Consider the following 25,482-nt stretch of genomic DNA (forward strand, 5'->3'; position numbering starts at 1 on the left):
AAAACCCACAAGCACTGAACTCAGTCCTCTACTAATGAGCAGCTATTTATCAGCAGACATTTTCTATAGCATTCACTATATGTTTTAAGGGTCATTTCCATTGTCCAATTTGCTAATAATAGATAAATGTTTTAAAACTGCTTCTATTTTTCTCCTTCTGACCTCTGCACATGTGTATGCATATTTGTCTTGTCTTGCCATATGCCCTTTATCCATTTATTAGCTTATTATACATTCAAGTAACCTTTCTTAGATTCTATTAAGTATCAGGTACTATACTATTGTTGAAGATGCAAAAATATATGTACCCTATTTCTGGGCCAGAAAAGCCCATAAGATAATAGATGAGGAGAGCTGTAAAGTGAGAAAGAGAAGACATGGTGCTTCTGACTGCAGGACACAGGAACAGGGACAAGGTACATGTTATGGTTTTGGTGTTAGAGGAGCAAAGGTGTACAAAAAAAATGGACAAAGGGGAGGAATGGTAGAGAAAAAGAAACTGAAGGGCAAACGCAGAGGAGCTTAACTGCCCCATCGTCGACACTCACACTCTTGAAGTTAATAAAAATAACCAGTTAACAATGTCATAGCCTTGAGTAACTAAGTCATTGGTGAAGAGAGTCAGCAAGTCACAAGAATGTGAGAGCAAACCTAGGCAGCACAGAGTGAACAAAGAGAGACAGCAACTGACTTTTTTGTTTTGCTTATCTCATAGAACAGTACAGAGCTTCCCATACATTAAAAACAATGCAATATGTCATATATTGAGGATAACATGACTTAAGATGTGTGAATGATTTCACTTCACAATCATTTATGAAAATATTTGGACATATTTTTGACACTGTTTTTAAAATGTGATTTCTGTAGATTAAATTCTTAGGAACTGGATTATTGGGGAGAAAAATAGGAATGTATTTTTCATGTTTCTTCTAAGCCATTTGTCTTTATTTATACAAGTGATTGTAAAGAATGAAAAGAATCTTAAAGTTGGAGAGTGAAATAGTGACTAGTGAGTGAAATAGAACTCTGTACTGAGCGCCAAAGCTTTTGTAGGTACAGCTGGCTATGCTGGTCAATCGTTTCGAGACTGGTCCCTTACCTCTCCTAGGATCCCCTCATATGAGGAGTTTCTTGAGATAATACAACGAAGTGTAGGAAAAGTTAGAGTTTATCCTTAGTTTTGTTAGTTGAAAGATGTCTCTGAAAGAAAAGAGAGGTTATATTTTTGATGCGTAGCATTCATACTTATAGGTTCATTTATCATAAAATATGCGGAGTGAGAAATTATATGTTTTCAGAACAAAAGAACTGGACGCTGACACTGGAACAGACCTGACAGGATTCATTCCTCAGCATGCTGGACACTGGTATCCTGCATCCTTCATGTTCCAGCAGCAAGGGCTTCAGTTGCTGTTCCACATCAGATCAAGACAGCTCCACAAATAAAGTTATACCTATTGGAGCAAAAAAAAAAAATGTTGAGTTGAAGAACTGTAATTTCTAAACTCAAGTAAGTTATAAAGTGAGTCACAAAATCAGTTATTAAAGATGATTGTTTTAAAAGACATATGCAAGGCAAAGCCACTACGTAAAGTGTCAACAATTTGTGCTAAAGTCATTGAACTGCATTCAGTGAGCTAATGTTGATTTTACTGTCTCTTTTCCTGATGGTGTTTTTGCTTTTCAGTTTCCAAAGGGAAGAAGACACACAATATGAGTTTTGCTCATGTGTCTGAATATGGTTCCATAGGGAAAATGATATGGCTGCAGCTATTGCTTCTTAGAGACTCTCTGCCTCTGAGTGGCTTCCATAATGGCCTGCATCCTACATCACATAAGATACAAGTCCACGAAATGAAGAAAAACATGCAGGAAGGAGCAATAGTTTTAAAACTAAAACTTAACATTGCAAAGCCAAACTGAAGGTGAACATTTTTGATGCGGTACGCGACAGCTTCACCATCTTTCTAATTCTGATTTGATAGTGTTCTTCTTTGCCAGAAACTATTGCCTTTTGGGTTAAGAATTTGAGCCTTTGTCCAGAAGGCATCTCAAAGGACCCATTTACAAAATCAGACTTCAGGACCAAAATTCTTCATTACTTCTTTGCCTCTCATGGCACTGCACACAAATGAAAAAATGTTACAGCTCATCAGCTCAAACTATTGTTATAAATATGATATAATAAAGATATAATTAGCATCATAATATAAATTATTGATATAAGTAGATGTAAAAAAATTATTCTTGCTTAACGAGACATGAAACAGAGTGAAAGCATGGTTTATCTATGAGATGAAGCAAGAAGTGGCTTTTAGCCTAGAGAACCGAAGTCATTTGGCATCACAGCTGAGGACAGTTTCGGCACCTTTTATGCATTTTTTCTTGGAGCCTTGGAGCTTAGAAATTCTTGGGCTCCGTAAAAGCAATAACACACTAAAATTATACAAAGAGGCTGAGGTGCATTTACATAATTGCAATGGATATGATTAATACAAATTATATTAATTGCTTGTTTTACTGCTTTTGGCTGATTGGCTGATTTACTCACTGCCTCGGTATGCTCAAGACGTGATCTGAATTATCTTTTCATTTCAATTAAGGAACTAGTCAGAGAAAATACGCTTTGATATGTTGGCAGCAGAAGTTTGTCCTTACAGGGTGATCTCTGTGGCATTGAGAGTGAACATTTAAATAGAACTGCAAGATGTATTTTCAAATTTTTGGCTTATTTGACTTTTTAAAAGAACTTTTGTGCTGAGAGCCAGTCTTTGAGCACACATACAGAGAAAGTATATTATGGTAAGAGTTTATTCTGTCTCACTGTCTTCTCATTTCATTTGATTTTATGTACAATAAACAATGTTAGGAGCAATGGTTTTTATATTTTTAAGCCCCTTTCTTATTGTTGTCCTATAAATTAGTATGGCTTTGTTCATAGTACTATTATCTAGTAATGATTAGCAGACTGCTAACAGACAGTTGCACACCACCAACTAAACTTTTAGTCTGTTCAACGCCAAGAAATTTATCATGGAGAATTCCTATGCTTATTATAGCTCCCCACCCACAATGGATTTACACATATCTAGCATGTTTGTTTACATTTTTGTTATATTTTTCAAACACTGTTTATCAAAATTTATGTTGCTACTGACATTAGCAATAGTTTATAACTGTTAAGAGTAAAATTCGATTGAGGTTTCAGAAGTGATGGGCACTATAATTTTCTATTTTCTTTATGATATGGTGTTTGTAATGTAGCCTTCCTAAACAATAAGGACTCCTTGGGGAAATAAGTTGAGTAGATAATCAAGTAATTTGTCAGATAAAACAGGCTAAGATAGTGCCATCTGTCTAAGCCATTAACAGTATCTATGAGGTTCTAACTGCCCATTACAGTGGCCAGCCAGAGCCTACGCACTTTTATTCATGCTGATCTAATTGTACAGTCTCACAGTAAAGGGATAGATTTGCTTCGTTTTCTATTGGGTATGAGTGGAAGACATCAATTTTTCCCCCTCACTTCTATCTTAATGGGTTGAAATAAAGACTCACATGCATGGCTTTTCAATTTCTTTTACAATTTTATTTTATTACTTGGTTATTTTAAGGTCAAAAGATTTCCATTTCCAAAATATGTAACAGAAATAATAAAGCAATAAAATGTGGGCTTAGATAATATGGACATTTTTCTTAAAAGTGTCAATATGATTTACAAGTTATTAAAAAGGCAGTAAAACTTGAACTTGTATAGCATACACTTTCCCTTAAACTGTCAGATGCATGATTTTATTTTATTAATGTCACTAATATTTTTCTTATCAATGTAGAAAGTGAAGTAAAGCCCACTTATCTAAGACATCATGGCACTTGCTAATGCTAGACACTCCTACAGTATGTAATTTGTTTTCATTTATCCAATGTCTGTATTCATTTTGCATATAACTAAGGATCAACAAAATGGAAAAGAAGTGAGGTCTCTCTGTTTGTATCAGATTCTAAGCATCATTTTTATATGTTTGGCTAGGCAGATACCTTGGTTGGTGAAGTGCTTGACACACAAGGAGGACCTGAGTTTGATCCCAAGGACATATAGGCTTAGCCTGGTGGAACATATTTGTAATGCCAACAATGGGAAGTAAAGACAGTCAGACACCCCAGACTCTGGCAAACAAACCTTTCCCGGTGACTCTTTTCTAAAAAACAGTGTGACAATGACTACACACCACCACCCTGCATTGGCCTCGAACCTTCACATGATCATGCACACACATGTGCATGCACACTGGCCCCTACACACACGCATGCGCGCACGCGCGCGCACACACACACACACACACACACACACACACACACACACAACTCCACACCATGCTCCACACAAGTTATCTTTTTATTCTTTTAAAGGTCATCTTCTCTAGGAGATGATGACATCGATTTTCTACTTAGCTAAAATGGCTCTGACCATAGGTCATCCCAATACCTCTTCAAAATGGGATCACAAAGTTCTTGCAAAGTTAGAAACAGTGTTTTCAGATAAGCACCACAACATCTTAGCAGATGTTCATTTGGAATATAGTGACTTCTGCATGTCTAAAATATTTTTTATGAAAAGTATATTCCATAAGGAAAAAAAAAGATTAGACCATTCCCTTAAATAGATGCTGAGTGGTTGTGGCGCACATCTTTAATCTGAGCACTTGGGAGGCAGAGGCAGATGGATCTCTGTGAATTTGAGGCCACCTTGGTCTACAAAGGGAATCTGGGACAGCCAAGGATACACAGAGAACTCTATCTTGAAATATCAAAAAAAAAAAAAAAAAAAAAAAAAAAAGAAAGAAAGAAAGAAAGAAAGAAAAAAATGCTATTTAATACTATGTATAAGAAATACATTTTCCCTTATCAGACATTTCTCTCAACATTTATTTTCATATAACTCTTTTCGAAATAGAATCTAATTAGAAATAAGGAGACATGGTTCTGTTGAGAAGCACTAACTGAAAAGACACCAGGTAAAACTTTTATCCATGTCTGCAAGACTGGTTTGATCCCCAGGAAGGTGGGAGCTTTTGATGTAGCAGAAGTGATGCTGAAGGAATCTGGATTTTCCCAACTAATGCTCTCTAATCCCAGTATGGTCGGTGTCTCAATGTTTTCTATCACAGCGAATCTCAACCTGTTGGTTGTGAGCTACTGTGACCTTTGATCGGCACTCATTTCAGACAACTGCCACCCCTAACATTTACAATTTAATTTAAAAATTATTATAGTGGAATCTTTTGAATATTGGTTAAATATTTTTTTTTTAACTCAAGTAAAGATCAGTCTTCACTCTGGGAGACTCACTGGATTTTTTTGGCAGGGCAGGGGGGCAGGTATCTTACTTTTCCTGTGACAAAATACCTGCAAAAAAGCAGCATGAAGGAAGGGTTTGTTTTGGCTCAAGGTTTGCAGGTGCATACATGGGGTGGGCTTGGTGGGGGAAGGGTGGCTGGGGGGGCCATCATGGCAATCCTGGGAGGTGAGGTTTTGGTTACATCATATCCACAGTCAGTCAGGAAGCAGAGAAGGAACAATCCTGACATCTGATCCCTTCTCCTTTTTCATTTTATTCCTTTAGAGATCACTTTCTGAGGGATAGTACCACCCTCATTTAGGTAGAATTTGCCTTCTCAATTAAACATCTCCAGAGATGTGTTTGCTTTACTTGGGGGCAGTATAATCTAATTATAACATCTTTCCCTTAACTTTCCCCTCAATAACTCCTCTCTGCTCTCCTTCAGTTTTTTTCCACTAATTGTTATTGTATGCATATGTGTATGTGCATAGACATATATAAGTCCTAAATATAACCTGTTCAATCCTTATCATGCTACATGAATACATACTTTCAAGGCTGAATTTTTGCCATTGGACAACCAATTGGTGTTCTCTTCCTATGGGAGTGTTCTATTGCTTCTTTCAATAGAATGTGCTAGTGGAGTAGGTCTCATTCTATGAGGGACAGGAAAGCATGCAGACATAAACATATATAAACACACTTGGTTGTGCTTTAAGGAAATGCGCTAGGTACAAGAAGGGTACACCAATAATAATAAACATGATAATAACGATGACAATGATAATAATAAACAACAGGTGCTCATTGCTACTGCCAGGGAAGTATGTCTTAGCAAGACTCTTTTGAATTTGGGCTTATTCTCATCCCTGACTCGTTAGCTGAAAGAAAAGAAGGAAGAAGGGTTTTGCAGCTGCCTAGTAACTTGGTCAGAAGGCAAGAATTAAGACTTTGGTCCTGGGCTGTCTAACTTCAAAATAGATTTCCAGCCATGCCCTATCAGCAATCCTGGATCGTATTTGATCACAGGCTTCTAGCGGTGCTGTCTTTTCTGTAGGATTTTTATTGGTTTATTTTTGTCTAACTTTGTTACTCGTTTTCAGAAGCGGGGTGGAGAAGAATCCATGTGGGTTTTCATATTTTAGTCTTTATTAAGTCTATAAAAACAATTTTGCAAATAGTAATAAAAAGTTGTACTTACTACTAAATTCCCATGTGAACGGAACTTTCGAGAACTAGCTCCAAGGCTTTGTTTGTGTCTGGCCCCAGTGAATCATCAGTCTTGAAATCTGAATAAGGCGGATCTTACAGAGTTGTCATTTTCGGGTCTTTAGAAACAGCTGTTGGAGGACATGACCTGCTGTTCTTATGGATTCTACAGAATGATGAGCTCAGCTGTTTGTACAGATCATTCTATTTGCTTTCTCCTCTAATATTGCTTATTGGTAAACCAGTGAGCAGTGTTTTCTCTTCTAGCATGGCTCAAAATAAAGGAACTTACTCTTAGCAAAATATAGTTTTATGTCTTATCCTGCTGTCTATTACAAACAAAATCAAGAACATGTGCCATATGGTCAGCACATCTTTAATTAGAATTATTTTATAAGTCAATAAACACCACATTATTATTGTTTTGCTTTAACATCATTTTTAATATTAAGTTAAAAGAACATAGTTGAATTTAGAATTAAGGAAATAACCAAATGGGAAAAATAACCTTTTGATTTTTAGATCAAATGCAATTGAACTTTGACCTGTGTGTACTGGCCTTGTCCATAATCAGTGACTAAACGACGGTTTTTTTTCTTTTGTTGATCAGCCTTAAAGATCAATTTTTCCTTATTGCTCACATTGTCAACTAGTTTATTTGATTTTGTCACTGAGGAATAAAGGACATCTCACTTGTTAGCCAAGCAATGTCTCAGGTAAAGGGATAAAATGAACATCAGATTACTCAGTGGATTAAACTCCTGAGTTGAGGAATATAAGCGTTTTTTGGTGTTTCACTTCATTAGGCTGACTATAATATTTATTTCATGATAATTAATTAATGACTTTTGGTGTTTAGTGATGTTCTAAAATGTCCTCCAAGTCAGTCAAACAACCTTATAACTTTGGGGTTATAATGTGGCACAGAAAAGAAAGCATAATTTGAAATGCAAATTTAAATAATGGCATGCTGTGGTATGAAGGACCAGATAATAGTGTTTAACAAAGAGGGTTGAGATGAGGTCAACTTTCTTTCTTGTTACTCAGAAGTAATCCATCAAGCAGTTAAAAAAAAAGAAAGAGGGCAGTGGCTATTAGTTGGCTGCATTTAGATAAGAAAGGTGTTCTAAGAGTAGCCTACACCAGGCAAAAGTGCAGATGTGGAGTGCTAGCACCATAGGCCAACTAAAATATGGACTGAGGCATGGAGCTAAGGAAATAAAAGATGGAGATAGCAAAATTTTGCCTAAATTCTCTGAAACAAAGTGATCTATTACTGAGAGTGTTGTGAAAACCCTGCCTGTACCTAGAAACAAGATAAAGATTGTGTTAAGTTCCAGTAGGATGTCCTCCCCTCTGTCCCAGTTTCCTGGTAAGTGAAGGCTTTCGTGGGACATGCCCCTTGGGCTAGTATGCAGATATAAGTGAGTATATACCATTTGAGTCTTTCTGCTTCTGGGTTAACTCACTCATTATGATGATTTCTAGCTCAATCAATTTGTCCACAAATTTCGGGAATTCCTTGTTTTTAATAGCTGAGTAGTATTCCATAGTGTGTATGTACCACAGTTTCTTTATCCATTCTTCTACTGATGGACACTTAGGCTGTTTTCCATGTTCTGGCTATTATGCATTCTAAGTTCATAACTAAGATTTTTTTTCTAGAGTGTTTTGATAACCTGTGGTTGAAGTACCTGGAAAACTCATTGACATTTTGCTTATACTTGGTGATAGGCAGACCATTCCCCAGGACACTGTTTAGATACTGCTGCGAGGTGTAACTTGACTAGTAAATGAATGTTTTCTGGTGATTTTAATGTTAACGTAACATTTCGAGGCATTGCTCATCAGGGGTGCGATACTGCCTTTCTCAAGTTGCATAAGACAAAGGCACTTAATGAGTTTTGGCTGCGCCGCACATATTGTGCACAAGCCTGTTCAAACTGTTACAGGCTCCCTGCCAAGGCATGTAGGAGAAATTGCTTAAAAGATTAGTAGAGAAATGGCCTCATTCCCTGCTGTGTACCCCTGTGAATAGTGTGTCAACAGTTGTAGGAAATTTGGGATACAGAGAGCAAGCAGTGTTGGTTCTAAACAAGCCTGGTCCCCTCACTATAACTTACAGAGTGGGACAGGGCGTCCTCGCCTTATGATGCATTTATGTTATGATAACATCAGTGTAAACTGAAAATGTTGTTGTCAGAGTCATGTAGGCAAGATATCCCGACTGTAGATTAGTGGTGCTTGCATTCCTGGGAGTAATCAACTGCGGTCTAACTGGACTTAAGGCCCACTCTGCGGAACCTGGTACTGCAAACCTGGCCAGCTGCCCATCCCGGAGAGGTCACAGACAAGAGGGGAAGACATACTACTGCATTTTCCTAAACTAATGCAATATCTAATTGTGTTCTAAATGCCACTCTCTACCTGCAGAGAAATGATGCTTTCACCCTTGTTAAAGAAGCTTCTTTTTGCAACAGATGATGATAATTCACAATGGCCAAAATGCAGAGATTAAGTGTCTGTGGGGAGTCCGGCACCAAACGATACAACCACCACACCTAAGACTGAGGAAATATTACAGAGGTGGGGGGAGGAAGAGATTGTAAGAGTCAATGGTCCAAGGTGCCTGCTGCTAAATATCATATCCTAGACAGGATAGGAAAAACGGCACCCATGAATTTCAACAATATGCTTGACTGGGTTAGACTGGCACAGGCATAAAGACAACACCAATTGATATGCTAATGTGGATGGAAGTAATTCCACAAAGTCAAATCCCTAGATGAAGAGCTATGGGCAATTAATGGTTGCTGAGAGGAGAATCAATTTCCTCCAGAGATGAACTGTCACATAGGCTATCCAATTCGAGGTGATCAGGCCTGGGCACATTATATAAGCGCAAAACTCAGTGGACCCAATAGGTTGCATATATATATATGTATGCACGTAGCATGCGCATATGTGTATATGACATTGTAGTGTGTGTGTACGCGTGCGTGCGTGCATATGTGTGTAATTTGGGAGGGAGACAATGGAAATAGCATGAAGTGAGGGGATAAGAGGTGAAAGTGGCATATGAAAGTTCTCAAAAAATAAAAATACATTGTATGAAATTTTCAATGAATTAATACAAATGTTATATTGTTTAGGGCTTGGAGAGACAGCTCTGTTGGGAAAATTCTTGCCACACAAGCATGAGGACCTGAATAGAAATCCCTAGCAAGCAAAAGCCAGGCAAGGCGATCTAGTCTGAGACCTCGGCTCTCGGGTCCCACTAGCCAGTCCATTCAAATAGATGAGCTCTGGGTTCAGACAGAGACCCCCTTCCCCCAAAACTAAGTCAGAGAGGGAAGGAGGAAGACACTCAGAATAACTGCATGCCTCCACACCCAAACATCTTTATGCACATTCGCATGCATTTGTACCTCCCAGAGGCAAACATCACAGGAACATGTACACAAATACACACACACACAGACACATACATGAAATCAAATGTATGCAAACTGCTGGACTTGTTCTAGGCAATGTTAAATGTATCCAGAACACTTTCATTACCTAGCCTGACACTGAGCAAAGTCACCTGATGGGAACCCTACCTTATGATAAAATGTTGAATGTGTCATGTAACAGACTGAATAGTTTTCCTTACAATGCACTGGCCTCACTGTACACTGCTGGCTACTTTTAAGAATGGAATGGCTAATTGGTAGCTGTGGCTATAGCCACTGGCTTGCTCACAGAAGAATATCATACTGTATATTCCCAGGTTAGAGAAAATTCAAAATACAAAGTTCTGTTGAGTTTTGCCACCTTCCCACCACCGTGAAAATTAAAAAAAAAAAAAAACAACAAACAACAAACAACAAACAAACAAAGAAGAGCCCCCTTAAGTCCAGCCATGTAAAATCAAGGACTGTCTGTAGTGAGTCTATTTTAGCATTTCTTCTTTGTAGGAAGCTATGACGTCAGAGGCAATGGCTGCACCCAATCCTTGTTGGTGGTCATTCACACGCTGCATAAATATTTCCTGAGATGAGTTCATTTGATCTACTTCCCTTTGAAATTGGGATTGGCTAGGTACATCACAATTTTAATATTGCATTTTTGTACGTATATAAAAAAGCTAAATTATTCATATCTCCATTAAAATTTAAAAATAAATAACAATTAGATTTCTTGCCTATTAATCATCTGCAAATGAAAGCTGGGAAAGGCTGCTATCCTCCGAGGCCGGCTTGGAGGACATGGATGTGAACGTTTGTCTCTGTGCTGAAGGGTCACCACAGGATAGAAAAATGAATTGTCTACAAAAATTTAAACACAGAGGGCATGATTTTGTTAAAAATTTTTGTAAATTCTTTTCCATGTTTCTTTTCTAGTTACAAATATTATTTTAGATAGTTTCTAAAATAAAAATGCCTACTCAACCCTTGCTATAAGACAGTTTAGCCTTTTTGTTACACCATTACAAAAATATTACCTGACATTTATTAAATGTTTGCTGTATGTAAGAAACTATTCAAAGTGCTTTATTTATAGAGACACACATACAAGCGTGAGCACACACACACACACACACACACACACACGCGCGCGCGCACACACACACAGTAAGTCATTTAAAATTCTTAAAAGTAGTATGATAGAATAATTACCCCTACTGACAGTATTTCACACATGGGAAAAGCAAAACCCTGAGGAAGTTGAGAACTTGTTTCGATTTTCACGGGATCAGTCCCCACTGTCTGTTTACAGGCTTGCGTGCCCTTCTGCATTCTCCAGTCCTTCATGATGCATGTGGTAGGTAGAAAGGAGCTGAAGTGCTTGTAAGAGTGCACATCTTCCTTTTGGAAGGCGCGGTACCTAGACTAAGCTTGATGGCACTGGTTTTGCGTTTGATGCCGTGCTTGAAGTATTTTCATTAGCTTCACGTGATGACGCTGTAGCAGGAAATACAATTGCTTTGTTGGGCGAGTGTAAGCCCACTTCATCCCTCCAGTGTAGAAGGAGCAGGCCCTGGCGACGGCACTTCTATCCACTTCTCCCCAACTCTACATCTTTTCTCTCTTACCCTACCACCATCACCTGCCTGTGTGGATTTGTTGATGTTATTATAAAGTGCTCAGTTTGCATCCCTTTTATATGGATTGATATTTTAAGCATATTTACATTTCAATTCTCACTCAGAGCACAAAGTGGAAGTTCAGCTCATCTTTTTGCTGGATTATCACAACGTCCTCAGTAAGTGAATTTAGATTACGGAGGCTTTACTGGAAATCTCAGTCTGTTATGCTCCCTTCCTGATTGCTGTGTGTTAGTGGAATGTTGTTGTTACGAATTCAGTGGCCGAGACAATGATGCTTGTTGTAGTACGGCTTTGTCTTTGGCATTCGAAAATATACCAGCCGTTCTGGTGAGCACATGCAAACTATTTTAGATTCTTTTCAATCCTCTTAGCCTTTTAGATTACCAAAATCATGAGGATTACCCATCAAGAACCAAATGGCAGATGCCAGGCATTCTGGCTATTGCGCATAGCATGCCCCAGCCCATCAATGTTTTGCGTTATTGTTTTCAAGGATTGTGGGTACAGAGGAATGGAGAGGAATGTTGATTGTGATGAAGGAAAGCAACGAGGTTATAGGTGACAGTCTCAAACAATGTAGAAGAATGTATTTATCCTATTTAAAGATATAGTAACAGAGCTGAGGCTTAACATACATAAGTACTTGGTATTCAAGCACAAACACCTGAGTTCAAATCTCTAGTGCCCACTTAAAAAGCTGTGTAGCCACATGTACCTATAATCCTAGTGTTGTAGGATGAGGGTAGAAACAGGAAGACTACTTGGACTTCCTGGGTACCAGCCTAGCTATAGATTCAACGAGAGACCCGGTCATTAGGGAGGAAGAGAGTGTGACATCTGTATACACTAGTGTTGTGAAAGTTTTGCCTTACACGTCAACATGTTTTTGTTTTAATTCCAGGTGTAGGATATGCTCCACAAACTGCTCCAGTGTGTCCACAGCTGATAACTGCCTCGTGAGAGCGTGCATGATGTTTATCAGCTGTGAACTACCTTGTGTGAGGGCGTGGTCTTTGTGTAAGCAGCATAGGAGGGAGATAGAAGAATCTGGGTGGCAGCAAGGATGAAATAGGTAATTGGTTCCTAAGAGTACTTTTGGGAGTGTGCACATGTATGTGTGTGTGTGTGCATGTGTGCATTGTGTGTTAGTGTCTGTGTGCTTGGGTGTGGTTTGAAAGTTGTGTCTGTATGAATTACAATTCATTTTGATATTACCTGAAGCCATCATTGTCCCTTGAAATCAGCTTTTAAGAAATTAGGCTATAATCCTGATGGTATGAGAGCCTGTAGTACCATTAAGAAAGGTCCTTTGGTGATTGTGTACCCCTAAAAGGCCACCCTGCAAACTCTAAACAGTGCCACTTTAGCACTCAGGCATTTAGTGAAAGCCAGTGCCTCTACTCCCATAACTAAAATGAAAAGTGAACCTTATAAATCAGTGGTGAGCTCACCTCAGTTTGTTGCTGTATTTTTAGGAAGTTTTGAACAAGTGAAACTGGGACTTTTCAAATACATTCTTGGCAAGACTATTGTGAAACAATCCTAAGGCTTAGAGAAAGTTCTGGTAGCTCTGTAAAATATGTATTTTGATTGTCTAGGAAGAGTGAGCTTGAAGACTTAAGCAAGAGATTTATCAACACAAATTAGTTGCATAAAAATAAGTAAAAACATCAAAGTAATATATGTTAAGATAGAGATTGAGTTATTTTAAGTGGTATGACACCAATCGTTTATTTTAAAATGTAAGAATGTAAACGTTTTTAACTGTGTTAGATCAGTGTCATTCCTGAGAGATGAAGGCCTCATATCATCAGCGTGCCTCAGCTAGCTTGAGACCCTATGTTTACTATTGAAACTGCCATACTCTTGTAGTCCCTTTAGTCCTGAGCACTCTACAACAGTAGTTCTCAACTGTCTTACTGCTTATGTTATGATTCCTTGTTTAATACAGTTCCTCAAGTTGTGGTGATCCCAACTGTAAAATTATTTTTGTTTCTACTTCATAACTGTAATTGTGCCTCTGTTATGAATCATAATGTAAATATCTGCATTTTCTGATGGTCTTAGGTGACCCCTGGGAAAAAAATTCATTCCACTCCCAAAGGGGTTGCAACCCATAGGTTGAGAACCACTGCTTTAGAATGCCTGCTCTAACTTAGAGACACCATTTTCATGACCATAAGCTCACGGTTTGTATGATCTACATGTGAATTTAATTTCATTCTGTTTTATCTGCTTCCCTTTATTCTGTAAGAAAAGTAATTTGTAGTAAATTGGTTATGAAGCATGCGTGTTTGCTTTCCAAGGAAGAAGGCAAGACACTATTGAAAGCAGTTGTGTTTGATGCTTGAAAGTGGTCGCTCCTAAATTGGATGCTTGGCTGGTGATCAGATATTCTAGGAAAGCATTTTAATTGATGACAGCTTCTGGCTTCAAAAATGCCCTTGAGTGTGCTTGGAAAATCCATTTTTTGGAGATATATATATCTTAAGGAAAATTCTATCTGAGGGAAAGAAGGAAAAGGTGTGAGGTCAAGTTCTTATCTAATTAAGAATACACCATTTTTTTTCTAACATAAATATTTTGTACCATGCATTTCCTTTTAAGCTTTTTTTTATAATAGCACTGAAATATACATTTTGATATGTTCTGTTTTCATTTTATGAAGTTTAAAAGATAATTTAGGGCTGGAGACACAGCTCAGTAGTGGATAATTTGCTGAGGGCATATAAAGCCCTGGCTTCAGTTCATTGCAGCATAACAAAGTTCTCTGTTGTTTTAACCTGATCATGGATCCATAAGATTTTTCAAAATACAAGCTGCATATATCATTACTGATGTGCTGTTGCTTACGTCTGTGATAAAAGACCTCCTGTGCTTGAGTCTTATTACGAGGTTAAAAGTTCTTTCTTTTGTCTTCTTTTTGTCAGGTACAAAAATAACATAGATGCAAACAAATTAAATATAATGTATATATATATAATTATAAATTTATATAATATATAAAGAATACAACATATTATATTTATTATATAATTATATAAATTTAATATATATTTACATTGGGTTAACAATTTCCATTTCCTTAATCATTTTGATTACTTCATTGTGAAGCAGGCAGCCCACTTTCTTCTAGCCTCTGGTGTGTGCATGATGGGATAGACTGCTGTTCAACGTCATGTCCGAGCTGTGTTCCTGTTCTTAGCCTCTTACTCTTATTTAACACTTTCTCCCTGCCCCCCATCAATATTTTCCAAATTCTAGTATCTCCTATTGTTTAAATTTGTGTGAAAGTTCTTAAGAGGAGCCAGCATGAGTGGGAACATGTGTGGTTCTTGTGTTTCTGTGCATGGTGTTTTCAGCTCTACTGATGTCACATGTGACCGAATTTCAACTTTAATGGCAAAATAACGTTGAGTTATGCATACCCATCACATTTTAACTATCTATTAGTCAGTTAGTGGATACTTACTGGTTATTATTCATAGCACTGAAATAAACTTGGATGTGTAAAATGTCCTTGACATAAGGACTCATCTCTCTAAATATACACTTAGTAGTAGGATTGCTAAACTTCAGGGTAGATATATTTTCAGTTTTTAGGGATCTTGACATCAATTCCTACAATGGTTGAATTAATTTACATCCCCATCAACAGTGTACAGGATTTCCTTTTTAATACTTGCTAATGCTCACCTCTTAAATTATTATTCATAAGCTTTTCCTATTAGAAGAAAGGAATAACTTGACATTTTGAGATATATATATATATATATATATATATATATATATATATATATATTCTTGATTTTTAGTGATGTTTAGTATTTTTCATATACCTGTTGCTCATTTGTGTACTTTTTGAGAGAAACCTACCCACTTATATTTTTTCTGGTTCTTGGCATACCCAGAATGCCCTTTGTATGGTCTCCAATGATACCTGCTTCATGTGACCTTTTTAATATTATGTTTCTCCAGGCCCATGTCAGACCCATAAAGGACACATGTGAGGCAGGAATGTAGAAATCCATGGCATTGAACTTTTCACCAGCCCTGGGGTGATCTTAGAAGAATGATGTTCTGGACAGCACTACAGCCCACATACCACTTTCCTAGAAGGGCTGTCCATAGTCTAGCATGTGTTCATGAAGACATGGACTCTGGCTATGAAGGTCATAAAAATTCAGAACTTGTCATGGGTGATGTTGTCCAATGAGACCTGGTGGTGGTTGGTGGTGCAGGAGGCATTGGTGATGATATTGATCAAAATGTGCTATTTCTCAATGGCTTATACCCATCACAAACATGGGGCCATCATCAGAAGGTACAGAGATGAAGACACTTTTGGCACCATGCCTCAAATGGGCCCTGCTCTTCTACATGGTGGTGAAGATACCAGCAGACTTCATAGCACACTCAGCATCACCACGTTTGTTGATGGTGAGATGTCACTCTTGGAGGATGAACATAACCTTCCCATTTATGGCATCTATTCTCAGCCTTGACTGTACTATGGGTTCTGCTGTGCATGAAATCATAGTGGACCATGTATACCATGTAATTAAAGTCAGTGAAGAAGTCACTGATAGAAACACTATCCACACAGTCAGTGTAGAAGGTAGCCTAGTGATCGGGAGAACAATAAAGCCAAATAAATTCTCTTAGCCTGCACCATTTTTCAAGTGTGAGATTAGCACTGCATGAGAAGACAAAGTTGTCTGTATGCAAAAGGTTATTGTGTAATTCAAATGCTGATTTCTGTATACCCCATGACTGTTTGCGATCCTTGTTCTAAAAACCCTCCTGTCTCATTGTTGTGTAAAAACTGCTCCCCAATTTTCCCCTGGTATACCAATAAAGCAACTTACAGCCTATCATTGAGCCAGAAAGCGAATAGGGCTGGACTTCCTGCCAGTCAGAGGAGGTGGAGTTAGAAGAGGAGTTGGGGATTGCACCACAGGAGAGGTTCAAGAGACAGCAAGAGAAGGAGCTGGAGAAGGAAAACTACAAAGAGCAAGTATTTCTTGGATCTATGCTGGGAAGAAACCAAATTACATTAGAGGGTTAAGAATAGATTAATAACTTCATAGTCCTTGTGCTGTGGAGCTTATTATTACAGAAAAATAAAAAGTCTCAGTTATTTGTGTGATTCCAATTTAAGAAGAAACCAAAACACCAAGAATGTAACATTTATATAATTCCTGATAATGGTTCTTCTTGCTATGGGTAGTTTATTATATATGTGTATAATAATCTAAATCATATGTAAAAAACATTAATAAAACAAAAGAGAGAAACCAAGAAACAAACAGTTACATATAATTATCTTTAATAGTTGTCTCTGTAAGGAGGAGGAGCAGGAGGGTGTACAACCTCACATATCATTTAGGCCTCACTTTTCACTCTGATTCTTATATTTGTCTATTCTCAACAACAACAACAACAACAAAACCTTGTGGGTTTATCTCTACATTTTTTTTTAATCTCATTGATTTTAAAGCTTATCAGATGCAGGAGGACCTGAAAGGGAAGAAAGCTTGGGTGTTAGTAATTTGTTGTTACTCTACACTTCTGGACTGTTAATGTAGCTTTTGGGTACACTACGTACTCAGGACACAGGATCTGGATTATCCAAGCTGGATCTAACCTGAAAGCCCCCTGCCTGCTGTCCAGCCTTTATTGTATTAGAAAATGCTATGCAAGCTTCCAAAGAAGGAGAGCAATTAGTCGTATTCAGCTTTAACACCTGTAAACCACAACAATTAGCAGTAGTCTTATGCAACTGTGAGCCACGGAAGCTGCAGCAACAGCTGGCTTGGCAAGATATGCTCGGTGGGCAACAGTGGCATGACTAACCTGGGTACAACCAAACCTTTCATGACTGGCCTGCTCCACAAGCTGGGAGTCATGCTCAGTACTGTTAGCTGGACCAAAGAGGCGTGGCTGTCTAAGTCACAGGGAAGAACGTAATCCTATTGTCCTCCTAAATGGACATAGAAATAAGCTGCCCCTTAAGTTCTTTTATATCCATAGATGAGTGTAACTCTCAACGCCAACCAGAGAAACATTCTTTTGATGTAGATGGTGATAAGTAAAAGATTCATGATTGATCAATGAGCAGAGAATAGTAAGAGACTGAGGAAGGCTCACCTTTAAATGAGACATCTTCATCACAAGAGTGATTCTGGGATCACAAGAGTGATATCCCACAGTGTTCTGGGATCATTGGGAAGAGAGAACAGAAGGTTGGTGAGAGTCAGACGACGCAGGAGATATCTGTAGCAAAGCAGTGCCTGCAGGGGATGGCAGGGCCATGGCATATGTGAACTCATTGCAGCTGGGACTGCATGCTCAGGACCTGAGCACAGTCAAATTAGCCAGAGTCCCAGCACGGAAACGGGAAGGGCTCATGAAGCCCCACTTCTTCCTTAGAAGTCACTGGTAGTTGCTGGCTGCTGGCAGAGTGAGAGTCAGTGTTTTCTAAAGATGGGTTCTGGGAGAGGCAACATGCTTCAGTAGATGGCCATGTACCTATGCCAACCCAATATAGCAGCAATAAATTGCTCAGTAGGTTTTTATCATTAAAAAAAATTCATTTATTTTTATTTTTTGTACATTGGTGCCTTGAGTGCATGTATGTCTCTGTGAGGGTGACGGGTCCTTTGGGACAGGAGTTACAGACAGTTTGTAGCTGCCATGTGGTTGCTGGGACTGGAAAACTTGGGTCCTCTTGAAGAGCAGCCAGTGCTCTTTACTGCTGAGCCATATCTCCAGCCCCTCAATGGGTTCTAAAACAAAGAACATGAAATCGTGAGGAAAAAGTGTTAGGGGAATATAAGAGGAATTGGAAGTAAGATGCTAAGTGGTAGATCAAAATACATTATAGGCATAAATAAAATTGTGAAATAATTAAAAAAGTAAATGCAAAATCTGTGTTATCTTTAAGAAGAATATTTACAACTATCATTTTGTCATTCATCTATTTGTCAATCATTTCATCAAAATTTCAAGATTATTGAGATCTTTCACAAAGATGGGTACTTTAACTATACTCTATAACAGTATATACAAAATATTCTTTGAGCTTGGGTTTGAGAGATTAGGTCAATATATATCTGAAAAACTATTCTGAAAGTAATTTTCAATCCTGTTAGAAATGATTTACACTTAAAGATTATAATTATTCTTTGTTGTGCTGTGTGACCTTGGCTTAGTCACATCGTTGTCAAGACTCAATCCCGACTCTATAGATTTGTGTTCTTGACACCTATCTAGAGACTGCTTGAGCCCTCTTATGTTTCATGTATTCATGTTTAGAAGAATGAGCTTCTCCCTAATTAACCTTAACTGCTAGGAAAAGATTGTGCTGGGGGTTGACGCTGCCACTCTATTTTATGACACCATTTATTTGGCGCTTAAGAATGCACTTCATCATTTAGTCTAATAAACTATCAAATGATAGATTGTTCTGGAAGACATAATTGGCTTTGACAGTTAAAAACAGCAGACTGTTTTACATAAAAGCCTGGAAACAATCTTAAAAACCTCTGCTGGTCTAAAAACTGAAATCCATTTAAATGATATTCAGAACTTTAATGACCAATGACAAATTTCTTGAAACATAGTTTTATATAAAAAGCAACAAATTAGTGTAAAAGATCCATATTGATGTTAAAGAACAAATGCCTCTGTGGTCAGGGATATTGTAGCTGACATTCACATGTTTAAGATCACCAAGCACCTAGCACAGAGACAATGGGAGGGCAATAGATAAAAAATTTTGATGTGGAGATTAGCATTGTGGTTCTTGCTTTTTTTTTTTTAACACACAAATCCTGCATATTTCTGAAACTGTTCAGACTTCTCGTCATGAACAGCCGTAGATATCAAAGGGTTTACAGTAGCATGAGACATAGCTACAGGCTGATGAGAATGGAAACAAACTCTCTTTTTCTTTTTATAGTATATTTTATTAATTTATTCATATTACATCTCAATGGTTATCCCATCCCTTGTATCCTCCCATTCCTCCATCCCTCCCATTTTCCCCTTACTCCCCTCCCCTATGACTGTGACTGAGGGAGTCCTCCACACCCTGTATATGCTCATAGGGTATCAAGTCTCTTCTTGGTAGCCTGCTATCCTTCCTCTGAGTGCCACAAGGCCTCCCCATTCAGGAGACGTAGTCAAATATGGGGCACCAGAAGCAGAAAGAGTCAAATGGTATATACTCACTTATATCAGGACACTAGCCCAAGGGGCATGTCCCATGAAAGTCTTCACTTACCAGGAAAGTGGGACAGAAGGGAGGCCATCCTATTGGGTCTCTACATGAGAGAAGCATGGGAGAATGGGGAAATAGAAGGATCCAGAGGGTCCTAGAAACTTAAAAGAAGAACATTATGATGGGCAGATCTGGGCCCAGGGGTCCTGCTTAAACTATGGCACCAGCCAATGACAATATATGCAGTGAACTTTGAACCCCTACCCAAATCTAGCCAATGGACAGGACATTCTACACAGTTGAGTGGAGAGAGGGGTCTGACTTTCACAGGAAACAAACTCTTAACCATACCATTATAACTTAGAAATAAGAAAATTGTATGGTATTTTACTGACTCACAGAGATTACTCTTTTTTTATCTTAAAATTTGTTCTTTGTACATTCAGTAATAAAGAATTGCTGTTCATTATTTCCCCCTTTTGTGAAGTGGACATTATTATTAAAGTTATGTATTTTATCATAGTCACCATGAAAGTTAGCTAAACAAGAACTAAGTATTAATGATTCAGTATGTGAAGCTATCATCATTAGTGTCATCAGCATCTTTACAGTCACGTTCATCATTATTGTTTTAACCTTTACAGCCTCTTTGTCTGCTCAGGGTACCACAATCTTGGTAACTATGAAGAACAAAAATGTCTTTCTCATTGCTTTGAAGACTGAGAAACTAAACACATGGTCAGGGTGTCCTTTTCAGGTCTGTGGATAGACAATTTCTTTGTTTAAATTTTTTTATTAATTTATTCTTATTACATCTCAATGGTTATCCCATCCCTTGTCTCCTCCCATTCTTCCCTCCCTCCCATTTTCCCCTTATTCCCCTCCCCTATGACTGTTCCTGAGGGAGATTTCCTCCCCCTGTATATGCTCATAGGGTATCAAGTCTCTTCTTGGTAACCTGCTATCCTTCCTCTGAGTGCCATCAGGTCTCCCCCTCCAGGGGACATGGTCAAATATGAGGCACCAGAGTACGTGTGAAAGTCATTCCCCACTCTCCACTCAACTGTGGAGAATGTTCTGCCCATTGGCTAGATCTGGGTAGGGGTTTAAAGTTTATGGCCTGTATTGTCCTTGGCTGGTGCCTTAGTTTGAGTGAGACCCCTGGGCCCAAATCTGCCTATCATAATGTTTTACTTGTAGGTTTCTAGAACCCTCTGGATCCTTCTACTTTGCTATTCTCACATGCTTCTCTCATCTAGAGTACCAATAGGGTGTCCTCCCCTCTGTCCCCATTTCCTGGTAAGTGAAGGCTTTCGTGGGACATGCCCTTTGGGCTAGTATGCAGATATAAGTGAGTATATACCATTTGTGTCTTTCTGCTTCTGGGTTAACTCACTCATTATGATCATTTCTAGCTCAATCCATTTATCCACATATTTCGGGAATTCCTTGTTTTTAATAGCTGAATAGTATTCCATAGTGTATATGTACCACAGTTTCTTTATCCATTCTTCTACTGAGGGACACTTAGGCTGTTTCCATGTTCTGGCTATTATGAATAAGGCTGCTATGAACATGGTTGAGCAAATTTTCTTGTTGTTTGCTGGAGCATCTTCTGGGTATATTCCAAGGAGTGGAATAGCTGGGTCTTGAGGAAGCCCTATTCCCAGTTCTGAGATAACACCAGATAGATTTCCAAAGTGGCTGTACTAGTTTCCATTCCCACCAGCAATGAAGGAGTGTTCCTCTCTCCCCACATCCTTGCCAGCGTGTGTTGGATAGGCAACTTCCTGCTGTGTCATTTATCATATGGAAAGAGAGGTGAATGAGCACTTTGATGTCTCTTTAAAATGGTACCATTCTCATTTGTAAAGAAAACAACTTCGTAACCAAATCACCTCCTAAAGGGCTTGCTTTCACATACAGTCACGCAGAGGCTGAGGCTTTAACATATGGGGTTTGGGGACAATGCAAATATCATGTATTAGTAAAGACTAGTTACTGTTGTAGGAACCAAGATGAAAGAACGACAGAGAAGAATCAAGCAGATTACCAGTCATATGATACTAGGTCAGAGCAGAAGAAATACGTAGAATGTTAGGAAGCTTAGGAATCTATAGTAAAACAAATGGCTGGGAGTCCATGATTGAACAATATTCAATTGGCTAACCTTCAATTGGAATGGCATTGAATGCCATTTTCTAACAGTACAACCATGGGTAATTTAGACACAATTTAAAAATCATCAGCTTCTCCTGCCTCTAAAGGTGTTACATGTGTGGCTTCTGTGTCACATGTGCATCATCAGTAGGTGATAGAGAGGAGAGAGGCTGTAAACATCTGAATGATTAGTAGCCTAACATTCTCTGAAAAAAGCAAGCCTGAGAAGACCGCCAGACTGCAGCCTAGGGGCCTGGATAGGGAGCTAGCCTGAGATGACTACTAGTCAGGCCTGAGGAGGCAGACCACCCTGGAGATGACCCCTGCCCAGTGCCATAACGCATGAGTGGGTCATACATTCCTGAACAACTCCTGAGACAACCTCAGACTCTCAGAGACCCTCTGCGCCACTAAGAGGAGCCACCACTAAGTGGTAGACAAATGGGAGAAAAAGATTAATAGAGGGATATAGTCACAGTGAAGTGAAGCTGAAATGGACAAATGAAGATAGTGACGATAGCCTGATGTGAGTAGCTGGTGATGCCACATGGAACCACGGGGAGGAGGGTCCTGACCTGTGCTGCCATTGGAACATACATCTGGGTCAGTGGCCCTGCAGTATCAGGGGTCTGTTACCACCAAAGGCCAGGTGGATGTCCTTGGTCTGGGCTTCTGCTTGAAGATATATTGGTGTCTGGTGGCTGCACAGAACTGGCTCAGTTTCTCACCTGGACACCTGAGAGAGCTGGCCTTGGCTGTGAGATCAGGAGAGTTGATTCTGCCACTCACCAGCTGCAGCACTTGGGAGAGGGGGCTCGGCTGGGCACATTTCCTGGGCAGCACAGTAGTGCTGACCATGGGGGTGGTGGAGGGATGGTGGTGGTGGTGTTGTGGGGGAGAGCTGGCTTTCAGGTAATGAACATGAGTAGCTGGTCTTGCTTCTTATCTGCTGGGTGGTGTCCTCTTTGAGGGAGAGATCCTCTCTACTCCCTTTTGCCCTAGCCACCAGTAGTGGGTGAAGGGCTGGACTTGAAAAGGCGATAACAACAGTAGAGCCCTCACTTGCTGCAGCACTTGGGAAAGCAGGCCCTGTACTTTACCTGAGCAGTACTGTAGAGATGACCCTGATGTTCAGAGGGCAGGCGAGCTGGCTCTGAAGATGTGAGCATGGGAGAGCTGGCTCCTTCACTTGTCTGCCATGTGGCAGCGTGGTGGAGGGAGAAATGCCCTCCTTTACCCTATCCTCTTGCCACTTTCGGCAGGAGGAAGAGCTCCTGATCATGAGAGCCAGGGGACCCTGTCCCTCACCTGCTGCAGCACTAGGGAGAGTAGGCCCTGCTCCTCTTCTGAGCAACACAGTAGAGCTGGCCCTGGGTGTGTGGTTGCAGGTGAGCCAGCCAGAAGGCATGAGAGCAGGAGAACCATTGGGCTGACCAGCTGAGATATTTCTCAGGCTTAGGTCTAGGGCTTTGAGTTGGCCCACTCCAACATCTACACCATTGATGAACTGCTGGAATGCATGAAGGGGCCAGTTCTACAGATCCAAAACTACAGGACCTCCATGGTACAGGGAAACAACAGGATATCCAAGACAATTCCCAGTGAGGTTCCAGTATCAATAGAGTAGCAGAAGCCAGAGGACTTATACCAGAACAAGTCATTACAATGACCATTTGTAAGCAAAGAAGTGTGTACAAAAGGGTATATTGTCACACTGTGACACACTGCAAGTTCCACAATAAGTTTTTTTTTTCAGTGTTTGAGGGGGAGGTTGCAAGGGTGGAGAGTTGGTATGAGAGGACGGGGAGGTGAAGGGGACTGGGGTGCATGATATGAAATTCACAAAGAACCAATACAATTTAAAAAGACAAGAAAAACCTTCATCACACCCTGTTAATGATGGCAATACCTCTGCTCAGAGATATCAAGTGCACACTCTAAATATATAATATATGGTCATTGTATATTTATTTTTATACTACTAATAGATAATCGGATAAAATCTGTCAAATTCCTAATTAATTTCATTAACATAGCTAAAGGGTCAATATGTTAATACCATTTTGGGCTATATGCATAATGTTTAACCCTTAATTTTAATAACATCAAAATTAGTATTTTTGAAGTCCATGCTGGAATTTTAGATGTTTCAATTTTTTTCATTTATTTCTCACTAAACTTTCAAAGTATTTTTTTCTTTTTAAAATTATTTTTAGTAAAGTAACAATTTTCTTAGTACATATTCATATGTACTCATTTTCAGGTGATTCCTCCCCACCACCACCCTATACCCTTTACTCTTTCAACATTTCCTCTTTGTCTCCAGATGTATTCCCTTTTTATCTTAACTATAGGTGTATAACACTCTAACTACAACATATCTATAGTGTTTAACAATATAACTTAATAAACATTTTTGCTTTAGAAGCCTATCAATTCGGCTCATATTTAGTTAGTCCTGTTGGTGAGAATTTATGGATGGAGAGACATTGCTGGGAGACACAATTTCACAACAAACTTCCTGGTCTTCTACTTCTTAGAAGCATGACACCAACAGACATGCCAAAGTGGATAGGGAAAAGCTCAACTCTATAGAAAGAACTACAGACAATTAAAGAATGCTAAAAGTAGGAGAAATAGTCTACTCCAGAGAAGAGCATGCCAAATTGTTATTCAATATCAAGTGGTAAGGCCAGAAAACACACATACAAGTAACATTATATAGTAACATTGTATTTAGGAATGTATACGTACACACACACACATATACACATATGCAATTACTGAAAGAAGAGGCCATGAATTTGAAAGAGAGCAAGAAGCAGAATATGGGAGTTTGTTGGGGAGCATAAGGAAAAGAAAAAGGTTGTGATTATATTATAATCTCAAAGAACTGTATTGGTGTGTTCATACTAAAGCTGTGCTTAAAATCCTGTATGAGATTTTTAAATGCTAGATATTCTCCATCATATTTATTTAAAAGACCCTCCTTATGGAGATGGCTTCAAATGTGTCAAACAAGCCACTTGGCAAAATGTCCTCGTTTCTACCACAGACAGAATTCTGCCTAAAAATGGGCAAGCTTGGATGCAGGTAGAGTCAACGGCCAAACTTTGCCAAGGCAGGGTAAGCAAGTCCTCAATAATTCCTACCTCACAAATATGCCTGTCAGATACATTGGGACAAAAGGCTGAAGATGATGCTCCAATGTTACAGAGAGTTTTGGGTTACTTTTCAGGCATCAAACTGTCTCTGTCATCTTCTCATTTGAGAAGCCGCTAACCTGCACTTCCTGTCTACTCAGATAATTATTTTCATTCCTTCTCAAGTCTGTGATGGGGTTGAAGACCAAATAGTTTAGTCTTACAATTAAGCTTAGTTGTTTAGTGGTTAAGATGTTTTTTAGGTCTAGATAGATGTTTTAAGTTGATAATTATGAGATACGATAGATAA

This window comes from Acomys minous, assembly GCF_964271855.1.
Source record: "Acomys minous genome assembly, chromosome: 11".
NCBI classification, from domain to species: domain Eukaryota; kingdom Metazoa; phylum Chordata; class Mammalia; order Rodentia; family Muridae; genus Acomys; species Acomys minous.